Raw genomic sequence first — 13,342 nt, 5'->3', positions numbered from 1 at the left:
ACAAAATATCTCTTTGGTCCCGTAAAGGGGTTAGTTCTCATTGACAAACATCTCATTAACTTGATATTGCGTAAGCGAATAAGCTCTTATTGACAAGATTCGGAAGAGCTCTCATTCGTCATTCGCAGACTCGTACAAGAAATAGACTTGTAGACTACGTCAATGAACGCTTATGTCCAATAACATAAGAAGCTTGAGCTGACTGCTTCGATTCTCTTAAGTTTTGTTCATGAAACTTGCCTGTCAGATATGTATGTAGCTGTATTTCCGAATTCAGCTTATATATATGTATATATATATATATATATATATATATGTATATATATATGTGTATATATATATATGTATATATATGTATATGTCTGCCAGGTAAGTATGAACAAACTTTATTGTATCATAACAATATCATTTTGCCTTGCTTGTTATTTTATTTCTGGTTGTTCAAGTCATATACGCTTGCTGTAGTTACCTCTTCGGATGGGCAACCGAGAGGTCTATTGTCTAATTTAAGGACATTTAATCGTTGACTCCCTGCAGCCTTCCAGGAGTTTCCGATTTATCTTTTTACCGTTGCTATGGTAGTGTTCTGACGACACAAACGCATCTATATATTTAGCGTTTTTCTGTTTCGCCTAAATATACCAGCTTGAGAGTCTATCTGCTCAAAAAATAACGGACCTATTTCTTCGTAGAATAGGGTAGCTGGCAACCCAGACATAAAGTTAAGAGACGACATTCGTAAGCTGCTGGCTGCTGCTGTCACGCTGTCTCTGTCCTCCAGTCCAACCGAGCCACCAGTAACAGACCGTGCGCTGTCATGCGCGATAGGTTACGTCCTCTCTCTCTTGCGGGCCTGCTTAGGCAAAGCGCAGCCTTATTAGGGAAGTAAGCATACTCGGGAGGGAATGGATGAGCTTGCTGGGGACTATTTCCTTCCTGAAGAAGTTTTGTTTCCCGAATAGACTGCAATTAAGATCACAGTTTTTTCCGACCGGGAAACTGAAATATTATTCAAGATCTAGGAATGATTCTGAACATCTCTCAGTGCGTCTATCACCTGAGGTGATAGAAAGAAGGTGCCGGATATCTAGGATAGGGTTTCAAATGTCCTGGATCTTAATCTGAAAGAAGTAAAGCGATTCGGTAGTCCCTCCAGTCCTCGAAAACGAGTTTTTGGGAACCAGTGGTCCAGATCAACTCTGATATTCCACAGCTCTCTCATATCTTAAGAAGTATCTTCTCTCGGTCCCTGTTCGAGTTTACGAGAAAGAGCCTATTATAACAACAGGCGTAGAATGTAACGATCCTCTAGAGGTTCGTTACAGGAATGCAAAAGTCCGTACGAATCGTCTCGATCGACGGCAGCAACTATTGACTTCCGAGTGGAATATTTCTTTAGAAGTAAGTTGAGAGTTGTGGAGACTTAGGGACGCCCTTTCATTCTTCTCTTCGATATGTTGAGGACGAAGAGGCTTCTTCTCTGCTCCCTTATTCTCGATCCGGGATCGGTTACCATTAAATGCCATCCTATGATATTGACGGGGATGGATGTTTAGTCTCTTTTTTTCCCCTTTTTCAATTTTTCGTCGTTTAGGAAATGTAATAAGAGGATTTATGACGTCACAGGGAGCGACAATGACGCTGATCGCCCCATGTTGGCCTTCAGGATCCTGGATTCACAGAGGTCACATACTTCCTAGTTCACTTTCCAAGGACCTTTTCCGAGAGAGTCGGTCTACTCTTAACTCGAAAGGTACCTATAACCTCTCCGCTCTGAGTCTGACTACGTTCAGGCTATCGAGATGTTGACAGGAATAAGATTACCGTCTTCCATTTCCGTCTGAAGAATGGGATAAGCTGGCAGTCACAACTTTTAAAGAATACGCAAATATGTTGTTGACGGCCTTTGGGCTCAGAGATTTGCGTCTGTCAAACAACAAAGCCCTTCACGATCTTTGAGTTCTGTGGAATCTCGAATCTCGCTCACCATCTACTTTTTGTCTCACCTGTTTTCTCGGAGTCAGACACTCGTGCGAGATCAGGCGACATATAGTAGCCCTGAGTTTCTTGTTGACGAAGTCGGTTGCGTTTATACACCCCCGATGATCGTGTAACATGAGACCAGGTTGGACTGTCAGGCATTCTTCCTTCGGGACTGAATCGCCTTTTTGCTCCTCGCTCCTTTCTCCTGGCACCAGAAGCTCGAGTCAGGAGTTGATTCGCTGACGACGTTGGGTTGCGTTGATACACCCCCAAGGTTTGCTTAGATTGAATCGCCCAGGCAGTCCAGACACTCATCCTTCAGCGAAGAATAGTACCTTATGGTCTTCAGGGTACAGCCTTGCTGTCCTTGATTCGTCTGACTGGTCAACTGGTCGGTCACCTGACTTTAGTACAGACGGACTGACTGTGCATGTCCAGATCGAAGCTTTCAATATGGAACTTAGACGTAGTCTGAAGTTCTTGATGTCAAAGCATTCGAACCTCTCCTACCTGTTAACTTCTTGCATGTGATCAGGAAGGCCTCCTTCTAACCACCTAGATACGACAAAGAGGGTTAGTGAGATTTTCAAGCCATCGTCACAAGTTTTGGCTTTGGAGAACAGTTGTTGGCCTAAGAATGGAAACCTGTTTTGTCCTTGGGCCAGGAGCTTGGAAGCAAGGATGGCACAGTTAGTGGGCAGGAGCCAGAGAGAGTCCTGTGCCCTGTCGGGTCTCTCAAGTTTTATCTACATAAAACTCAAGAAAGTCGAAGTCATTCGGGCAATCTGCAGTGTTCCGAAAAGACCAGACTGCCCATACGAAGAACACCCTGGCTTGAGTGTTAAGGAGTTCTTTCAAAAAAATGCTCCTTCATTGTGTTTGCACAAAGATTTGAAATCTTTTTATCTGAATGCTCACGAGGTGAGGGCGCGGCCTCGGAAGCATTTCAACAGAGCATGGCATCAGCAACATCCTGAGTACCATGTTTTAGCGAAGCAACTCTGTGTTCACTTCACACTCCCTGCGAGATGTGAAGATGGCATATGAGATCTGCTGCTCGCTAGGGCCATACGTGTCTGCAGACACAATCTTGGGGCAAGAAGTACCACTCATCCCTATCCTGTAGAAAATGGTTAGGAAGAGCTCTTAATTTAGTTGTTGAGTCGCCGACAACGGCGACTTCTTAACTCTTAAGCCTTAGTTAACACACCTTAACTTTGGCTAGGTTGGTCAGGTGGTGATATATATATTTATATATATATTTATTTTTTTACTTCTTAGCCCTCATGGTATGGTCAATATGGTCTAGTCACATTGTGGTCACGCCCCCGTTGACAGATCATCTGGAGTGCACCAGCTTTATAGGTCTCTACCTCGCTGGCAACTCTAGTAAAGCAGAAGCAGACTTGGGTGACAGTAATCACGAAGTCAGCTATGCTAACAGGTGGAACCAAGATGTAAATCATCTGCATGCATTTGTTTCCCAAAATCCTTCTATTCTGTCCCTTCCCACCTCCAAAGGTGGGATTCAGCTATATATATATCTGACAGGTAAGTTTCATGAACAAAATGATATTGTTATGATACAATAAAGTTTGTTCATACTTACCTGGCAGATATATATAATCAAGTACCCACCCACCTCCCCTCAGGGGACAGTGGAAATAAAAATTATGAATAGGAAAATGGGAATGGTTCCTGATACCCGCCTCCCAGCGGCGGGAATGGGTACTAACCACCTGGCCGACCACTGCGTGTGTCGGAAGTTTTTAAAATTCTGTCGGACTTTCAGAAAATACAGCTATATATATATCTTGCCAGGTAAGTATGAACAAACTTTATTGTATATAACATATCATATATTATATATATATATATATATGTATGTATATATGTATATGTCTGCCAGGTAAGTATGAACAAACTTTATTGTATCATAACAATATCATTTTGCCTTGCGTTATTTTATTTCTGGTTGGTTCAAGTCATATACGCTTGCTGTAGTTACCTCTTCGGATGGCAACCGAGAGGTCTATTGTCTAATTTAAGGACATTTAATCGTTACTCCCTGCAGCCTTCCAGGAGTTTCCGATTTATCTTTTACCGTTGTATGGTAGTGTTCTGACGACACAAACGCATCTATATATTTAGCGTTTTCTGTTTCGCCTAAATATACCAGCTTGAGAGTCTATCTGCTCAAAAAAAATACGGACCTATTCTTCGTAGAATAGGGTAGCTGGCAACCCAGACATAAAGTTAAGAGACGACATTCGTAAGCTGCTGGCTGCTGCTGTCACGCTGTCTCTGTCCTCCAGTCCAACCGAGCCACCAGTAACAGATCGTGCGCTGTCATGCGCGGTAGGTTACGTCTCTCTCTCTTGCGGATTGCTGACTAACCGTATCTCTGTGCTGGCGGTTACGTCTCTCCTGCGGGATGACTGACTAACTGTATCTTGTCCTACAATCACGGACTTTAGCCTAAGATTGAAGAGATTTCTTACGTGAATGAATAAACGTTGCATTCGTTTTGCCTTTACTATGTTCAACAGAGTTATCTCTTAATCCTTTCGGTGCTCGTTACCGCACGGTATAGAACTACGAGTCTACCGCAACATTGCACTTTTATATGCTCTCCTGCTTAGGCAAAGCGCAGCCTTATTAGGGAAGTAAGCATACTCGGGGAGGGAATGGATGAGCTTGCTGGGGACTATTTCCTTCCTGAAGAAGTTTTGTTTCCCCGAATAGACTGCAATTAAGATCACAGTTTTTTCCGACCGGGAAACTGAAATATTATTCAAGATCTAGGAATGATTCTGAACATCTCTCAGTGCGTCTATCACCTGAGGTGATAGAAAGAAGGTGCCGATATCTGGATAGGGTTTCAAACTGTCCTGGATCTTAATCTGAAAGAAGTAAAGCGATTCGGATTGGTAGTCCCTCCAGTCCTCGAAACGAGTTTTTGGGAACCAGTGGTCAGATCAACTCTGATATTCCACAGCTCTCTCTATCTTAAGAAGTATCTTCTCTCGGTCTGTTCGAGTTTACGAGAAAGGCCTATTATAACAACAGGCGTAGAATGTAACGATCCTCTAGAGGTTCGTACAGGAATGCAAAAGTCCGTACGAATCGTCTCGATCGAGGCAGCACTATTGACTTCCGAGTGGAATATTTCTTTAGAAGTAAGTTGAGAGTTGTGGAGACTTTAGGGACGCCCTTTCATTTCTTCTCTCTTCGATATGTTGAGGACGAAGAGGCTTCTTCTCTGCTCCCTTATTCTCGATCCGGGATCGGTACCATTAAATGCCATCCTATGATATTGAACGGGGATGGATGTTTAGTCTCTTTTTCCCCTTTTTTCAATCGTTTAGGAAATGTAATAAGAGGATTTATGACGTCACAGGGAGCGACAATGACGCTGATCGCCCCATGTTGGCCTTCAGGATCCTGGATTCACAGAGGTCACATACTTCCTAGTTCACTTTCCAAGGACCTTTTCCTTTTGCCGAGAGTCGGTCTACTCTTAACTCGAAAGGTACCTATAACCTCGTCCGCTCTGAGTCTGACTACGTTCAGGCTATCGAGATGTTGACAGGAATAAGATTACCGTCTTCCATTTCCGTCTGAAGAATGGGATAAGCTGGCAGTCACAACTTTTAAAGAATACGCAAATATGTTGTTGACGGCCTTTGGGCTCAGAGATTTGCGTCTGTCAAACAACAAAGCCCTTCACGATCTTTGAGTTCTGTGGAATCTCGAATCTCGCTCACCATCTACTTTTTGTCTCACCTGTTTTCTCGGAGTCAGACACTCGTGCGAGATCAGGCGACATATAGTAGCCCTGAGTTTCTTGTTGACGAAGTCGGTTGCGTTTATACACCCCCCGATGATCGTGTAACATGAGACCAGGTTGGACTGTCAGGCATTCTTCCTTCGGGACTGAATCGCCTTTTTGCTCCTCGCTCCTTTCTCCTGGCACCAGAAGCTCGAGTCAGGAGTTGATTCGCTGACGACGTTGGGTTGCGTTGATACACCCCCAAGGTTTGCTTAGATTGAATCGCCCAGGCAGTCCAGACACTCATCCTTCAGCGAAGAATAGTACCTTATGGTCTTCAGGGTACAGCCTTGCTGTCCTTGATTCGTCTGACTGGTCAACTGGTCGGTCACCTGACTTTAGTACAGACGGACTGACTGTGCATGTCCAGATCGAAGCTTTCAATATGGAACTTAGACGTAGTCTGAAGTTCTTGATGTCAAAGCATTCGAACCTCTCCTACCTGTTAACTTCTTGCATGTGATCAGGAAGGCCTCCTTCTAACCACCCTAGATACGACAAAGAGGGTTAGTGAGATTTTAAGCCATCGTCACAAGTTTTGGCTTTGGAGAACAGTTGTGGCCTAAGAATGGAAACCTGTTTTGTCCTTGGGCCAGGAGCTTGGAAGCAAGGATGGCACAAGTTAGTGGGCAGGAGCCAGAGAGAGTCCTGTGCCCTGTCGGGTCTCTCAAGTTTTATCTACATAAAACTCAAGAAAGTCGAAGTCATTCGGGCAATCTGCAGTGTTCCGCAAAAAGACCAGACTTGCCCATATCGAAGAACACCCTGGCTTGAGTGTTAAGGAGTTCTTTCAAAAATGCTCCTTCATTGTGTTTGCACAAAGATTTGAAATCTTTTTTATCTGAATGCTCACGAGGTGAGGGTGCGCGGCCTCGGAAGCATTTCAACAGAGCATGGCACTCAGCAACATCCTGAGTACCATGTTTTAGCGAAGCAACTCTGTGTTCACTTCACACTCCTGCGAGATGTGAAGATGGCATATGAGATCTGCTGCTCGCTAGGGCCATACGTGTCTGCAGACACAATCTTGGGGCAAGAAGTACCACTCATCCTATCCTGTAGAAAATGGTTAGGAAGAGCTCTTAATTTAGTGTTGAGTCGCGACAACGGCGACTTCTTAACTCTTAAGCCTTAGTTAAACACACCTTAACTTGGCTAGGTTGGTCAGGTGGTGTATATATATTTATATATATATTTATTTTACTTCTTAGCCCTCATGGTATGGTCAATATGGTCTAGTCACATGTGGTCACGCCCCGTTGACAGATCATCTGGAGTGCACCAGCTTTATAGGTCTCTACCTCGCTGGCAACTCTAGTAAAGCAGAAGCAGACTTGGGTGACAGTAATCACGAAGTCAGCTATGCTAACAGGTGGAACCAAGATGTAAATCATCTGCATGCATTTGTTTCCCAAAATCCTTCTATTCTGTCCCTTCCCACCTCCAAAGGTGGGATTCAGCATATATATATCTGACAGGTAAGTTTCATGAACAAAATGATATTGTTATGATACAATAAAGTTTGTTCACCTTACCTGGCAGATATATATAATCAAGTACCCACCCACCTCCCCTCAGGGGACAGTGGAAATAAAAATTATGAATAGAAAATGGGAATGGTTCCTGATACCCGCCTCCCAGCGGCGGGAATGGGTACTAACCACCTGGCCGACCACTGCGTGTGTCGGAAGTTTTTAAAATTCTGTCGGACTTCAGAAAATACAGCTATATATATATCTGCCAGGTAAGTATGAACAAACTTTATTGTATCATAACAATATCATATTCATGTGGGGAGGGAACGTTTTTCAGTTCAGGGCCCTATGCTTCGGCCTTTCCACGGCCCCCCCCAAGTATTCACAGGACTGATGAAGAACGTTGCCCAGTGGCTTCATCTCGAGGGAGTGAGGATTTCCCTCTACTTGGACGATTGGCTTATCAGGGCCAAAATCCAAGGAGAAATGTCTGGAGGACTTACGAGTGACGTTTGGATCTAGCAGCTTCTCTGGGTTTGCTAGTGAATTTCGAGAAGTCACAGCTAATCCCCAGTCAAGAGCGTATCTATCTGGGGATTCTGATGGCTTCTCAGGTTTTTCGGGCGTATCCGTCCCCAGAGAGGATAACCCGAGGTTTGGAGAAGGTAGCAATCTTTCTAGAGAAAGATGTATGCACAGCGAGGGAGTGGATGAGTCTGTTGGGGACACTCCTCCTCTGGAGCAATTCGTTTTCTCTAGGAAGGTTGCACCTCAGACCCCTACAGTTCTTCCTGACGAGGAACTGGGATCGGAAATATCAAGGTCTGGACTTTGCGTTCAAGATTTCGCAAGAGATAAAGGAGGATCTACGTTGGTGGCTAGACCCTCTATTGTTCAAGGAAGGCCTTTCCTTGCAGGTTCGGAACCCCAACCTAGTATTGTATGCAGACGCTTCGACAAAGGTTGGGGAGCTACTCTCGGGTCGAGAGAAGTGTCAGGCACCTGGATGGGGATCAGGTGTCCTGGCACATCAACAAGAAGGAGCTAACAGCGATTTGGTTAGCTCTCAAGACCTTCGAACCCCTGTAAAAGGGAAATATGTTCAGATCAACTCCGCAAACACTACCAGCCCTGGCTTACATTCGAAAACAGGGGGGAGGGGGACTCACTCTTTCTCCCTGTACGAGACAGCGAGGACGCTCCTCTTGTGGTCAGAGGAAAGGAAACATAGGCTTCTCACCAGGTTCGTACAGGGAGAAAGAAAATGTCAGAGTCGGATCTGCTAAGCAGAAGGAATCAAGTCCTTCCCTCAGAGTGGACTCTGCACGCGGACGTATGCCAGGAGCTGTGGGAGGGACGTGGGGCAGGCCCCATCTCGATCTATTTGCGACCTCCAGGAATGCGCGGATAGATCTATAACTGCTCCCCTATTGCAGACCCAAGAGCAGTGGGCAATAGATGCATTCCTGATGGATTGGAGGAATCTGGATCTTTACGCGTTCCCGCCTTTCAAGATTATAGGGGAAACGTTAAGGAAATTCGCAGCGTCAGAGGGAACAAGGATGACGTTGATAGCTCCGTTCTGGCCCGGGCCCGCCCACGACTGGTTCACAGAGGTCTGGAATGGCTGGTGGATGTCCCAAGATCCCTACCTCTAAGAGTCGATCTGCTCAAACAGCCCCACTTCGACAGGTTTCACAAAAACCTCCCGCTCTCAGTCTGACTGGATTCAGACTATCAAGAGTCTCGTCAGAGCTAAGGGCTTTTCGGCAAAGTCTGCAAGGGCTATTGCCAATGCATGTAGACCTTCCACATCTAGAGTCTACCAGTCGAAGTGGGATGTTTTTCGACGCTGGTGCAGGACTCATAAAGTTTCCTCCTCCAGTACCCTCGTGACGCAGATTGCAGATTTCCTTATCTTCCTGAGGGAAAAATGCGGGTTGGTTGTCTCCACCATCAAGGGATACAGGAGCATGCTTTCCTCTGTTTTCGTCATAGAGGATTAAACATATCTGAGGACAAGGACCTCCATGATTAATCAGATCGTTTGAAATGGTTAAAAGAACCTCCTCCTTAGTGCCTAGCTGGAATCTTGATGTCGTGCTGCTCTTCCTGAGGTCCTCAAGGTTCGAACCTCCCCATGCTGCTTCGTTCAGAGACCTTTCATGAAGACTATTTTTCTCTGTGCGTTAGCGTCAGCTAAGAGGGTCAGCGAGCTTCAGGCTCTAGAAGGTGAGGTAGGTTTCCAAGGAGGCTCCGCGGTTTGCTCTTTTCTTCCGGCTTTCCTAGCCAAGAATGAAAACCCTTCTTCGCCGTGGCCCAGGAGCTTCGAAATCAAAAGCTTATCCTCCTTAGTCGGGACAGAAGAGGAGAGATCTCTTTGCCCGGTGAGAAGCCTGAAATATTATCTTCAGAGGAAGAAAAGACTTGCCGCTAATGAGAGCAATCTCTGGTGCTCTGTAAGGGAACCCCAGTAGGCCCTTATCTAAAAATGCACTCTCATTCTTTATCAGGAATATTATTAGAGAAGCACACACTTCTTGCAATCAGCAACAGTTTAACCTTCTGAAAGTCAAGGCGCACGAAGTACGGGCCATCGCGACGTCTTTGGCTTTCAAGAAGAATTTGTCATTACAAAACCTTATGAAGGCCACTTTTTGGAGGTGTGAATCAGTCTTCTCTAATCACTACCTAAGGGACGTATCGATTACGTATGATAAGTGTTTTGGGCTAGGCCCTTACGTATCGGCGGATTCAGTGCTGGGGCAGGGAGCTGAAAACACTCCTTTTAATCCTTTTTCCCTGTTAGTTTTAAGTTTGAGTTTTTTGGTTGTACGAAGGAGGTTGCAGGAGGCAGCTCCTTCTTTCGTATACTAATGTTAGTATTTGGTTAGGTGATCGGTTGTGCTTGAGGCTCCTTGCAATTGGTAGTGATAGGCTCTGGCATGTAAGCGGGTTGATCCCCATTGACCAGATCCTGCTTGGATTCTGCCAAGTAAGTGGACTCAGTTCCATTGGTAGACCCAAAGAGTTCTTCAGCCATAGGTCACGCCCTCGCGAGGACTCTTTAGGCAACGCAGACTAATAGACAGTAACTATCAAGTCTTCTGCCTAAATCAGGTAAGAACAGAGGTTTATATTATGTATTCCTTTAAACATGTGTTGTCCCCACTTTCTAAGTAAGTATGTGTCTCTTTCCCTCCAGCAAGGGTGTCAATCAGCTAAGTATATATCTGGCAGGAAGTCATGTACACAAAATGATATTGTTAGTATACAATAAAGTTTTGTATACTTACCTGGCAGATATATTACGATTGATGGCCCGCCCAGCCTCCCCTCAGGAGACAGGTGGAAGAAAATAACCTGACAGGAAAGGGGGACTGGTTCTTACACCCGCCTCCCAGCGGCGGGTAAGGGTAGATCACATGACCTACCTGTAGCGTGCGCCGCGAGTTTGAATTTTCTGTCGTGACGTCAGAGACCTAAGCTAAGTATATATCTGCCAGGTAAGTATGTACAAAACTTATTCGTATACTAACAATATCATATTAGAAAAATATAGAGATGCAACCTAACCTAGAGCGCCAGGTTCCACCTGATTGAGAAGCTGTCCCCCCTCCCATCCCTATTCTCCCAACTCCCCCCCACCTCCACTAAACTTCTGGCCCTGTCAAAAAAAAAAAAAGAATATGTGAATCTTTTTTAACCTCACCTTCCATAACCTTACCTATGGACCTGAGCGTACTGATTAATAACACCACCCCCCCCCCCCCCCCCCCCCCCCCCCCCCCCCCCCTGTCTATGTTGCATAAAATCATAAACAATATTTGCTACGTTGCTCACATACCTTGTTTATTTGCTGTTTTCTGCGTACCTTTCACAAATCTACCGTACGCTTGAGGTTTTGGTCTGCCCCCTGTGGTACCCATTATTGTCAGAGCTATGGGGTACACACATCCGTGTCAGAGTCACAAGAGTCCAGCCTGGAGCTATTGGAGGAAAAACTCTAGGCTAGGATGTTTAACATCTAAAATTACACACCCACTTGACTATTTAAATTTCTCAGGGGTATTGTTCCCATGAATTTTCTTTGGAAGTGGAACCTTACGTGGAAAAGTTTTGCCCAGATCTGCCAGGGCATTATCACAGTGATGGTTACTGGAGGATTGTCTTAACATAGTACACAATGTACTGAAGCATTACATAGCCATTTTGTGATCATAAAATCATGTTGCCTGGTACATTTTGCACATAATTTTACTTTCACTGTAGTTATGAGAGATCTGAATGGAAGCATCCCATTACTGTAATCTTACATGATGTACTACTGTATTTAGTAAAACACTTATGTTTACTACATTACTTCCTTTTGTCAACAGCATGCTGAATTATCGACATACTCATACCCCTTCTATACCCATCCCATGTTGCGCCCAGTATGGCTCACAATACAAATATCATCCCTTGGAAAGAAGACTTTTTTCCACTCACTTTGTTGGCCAAAATTCATGTGTTCACCACAACAGATTATTACAAAGGAAAGCTAACGGTTGGAATGCCAATGTGGCTATGAATTATAGTTCTTACCTTAGTGAGTTGCTTAGATGTGCTTTTTAGATGAGAAAATTATGCTTAGAAGTAAAAGGGGATACCATATTGCTAATCTTTGCAGTGTGCCATGCTAGTCATACTGCAGTGATAGCCCTAGTGGGAGACTTCTAACATGTGAGCTAATACAACAAGGGGATTTTAATGTTATGAAACCTGTTTTATTATATACTAGTTTTGTTTAAAGTAACTACAATTAAAGTAGAACATGGCGTTTTGTAATGCATACACCGAGTTTGTCAGTCAGTTAAATCTGAAATATCAGTAGCAGACAATTGTACTTTATCTTTTTTTTTCTCTATATTGCAGGGAGGGCAGAGGAGATCCATGATGCCCTACGCCAACGTATTCTCGTCATGGATGGGCGATGGAACTATTATTCAGCGCCCCACAAACCTAGAAGAGGATGATTACCGTGGAGAAGAATTTAGAGACCATGAGTGTAATTTGAAGGGAAACAACGATCTTTTATCCTTAACACGACCTCAGATTATTCTTGGGATTCACAAGGTAAATACATACTGTATTTTGCCTCATAAGATCTTACTCGTCTGGTCTCCAGTGTTGTGAACAGTGAATATATTTTGTTATGTAGTAGGTAATCCTTCTGTTATCATCAAGCTGCAGTTATATTAATTTTTTTTAATATCTGTGATATCTTTTGGGAATAATTTTTATTAGCTTGTCAGTCACATATACTGTTATGATCGATGATTTGAGTAAGACTGTAAATTTGTGCATGCTAATATTCTATTAAAAACAAAATGGCTTGCACTCTTCTAAGGGAACTGTCCTATTAAACCCAGTATTGTATTATCTTGAGCTGTCTCCATTGCTAACATAATGTTGCAATTTTTTCTTGTTTATGTAAACATATGAACTTCCATCATTTTAGATAACTTGCTCTATTCTATAATTCTATTGCAGGAATACCTTGAAGCTGGTGCTGATATAATAGAAACCAACACATTCAGTGGAACCATGGGTTGCTCAAGCTGATTATCATCTCCAGCATATTTGTTACAGGTATTTCTTTAAGCATTACAGGCAGTCCCCGGGTTACGATGGAGGTTCTGTTCTTGAGACGCGTTGCAAGCCAAAAATCGTCGTAAGCCAGAACATAGTAAAAAATCTTAAGAAACCTTACTTTTAATGGTTTGGGTGCATTGAAAACTATGTAACCTGCATTCTTATTGCATTTTACATAAAAAAACCCTTCAAATATTGATTATTTTGCATTTTTAGTGTCATATTTCATCTGCCAGATCAGCGTTGTAGGCGTCGTAACCCTGGAAATAATTTCTGATGAACATAATTGAAAAGCGCCTTAACCTCGGACTTCGTAAGCCAAGCCTGTCGTAACCCGGGGACTGCCTGTAATTGTTCTCATTATAGCAGAATTCCATATACAGCACTGCGCAAAGAACTGTTTTAGCTTATGTTG

At 43.9% G+C, this 13,342-nt stretch overlaps 1 pseudogene; it reads left to right on the top strand.

Annotated features, from left to right (window-relative positions):
* Positions 1-12,106: 12,106 nt before the first annotated feature.
* Positions 12,107-13,342, top strand: part of LOC135224076 (methionine synthase-like) — a 33,749-nt pseudogene continuing 32,513 nt past the window's right edge.

This window comes from Macrobrachium nipponense, chromosome 10 (genome assembly GCF_015104395.2).
Source record: "Macrobrachium nipponense isolate FS-2020 chromosome 10, ASM1510439v2, whole genome shotgun sequence".
NCBI classification, from domain to species: domain Eukaryota; kingdom Metazoa; phylum Arthropoda; class Malacostraca; order Decapoda; family Palaemonidae; genus Macrobrachium; species Macrobrachium nipponense.
The sequence above is the reverse complement of the archived record's forward strand: the minus strand, read 5'-3'. Positions and strand labels throughout refer to the sequence as shown.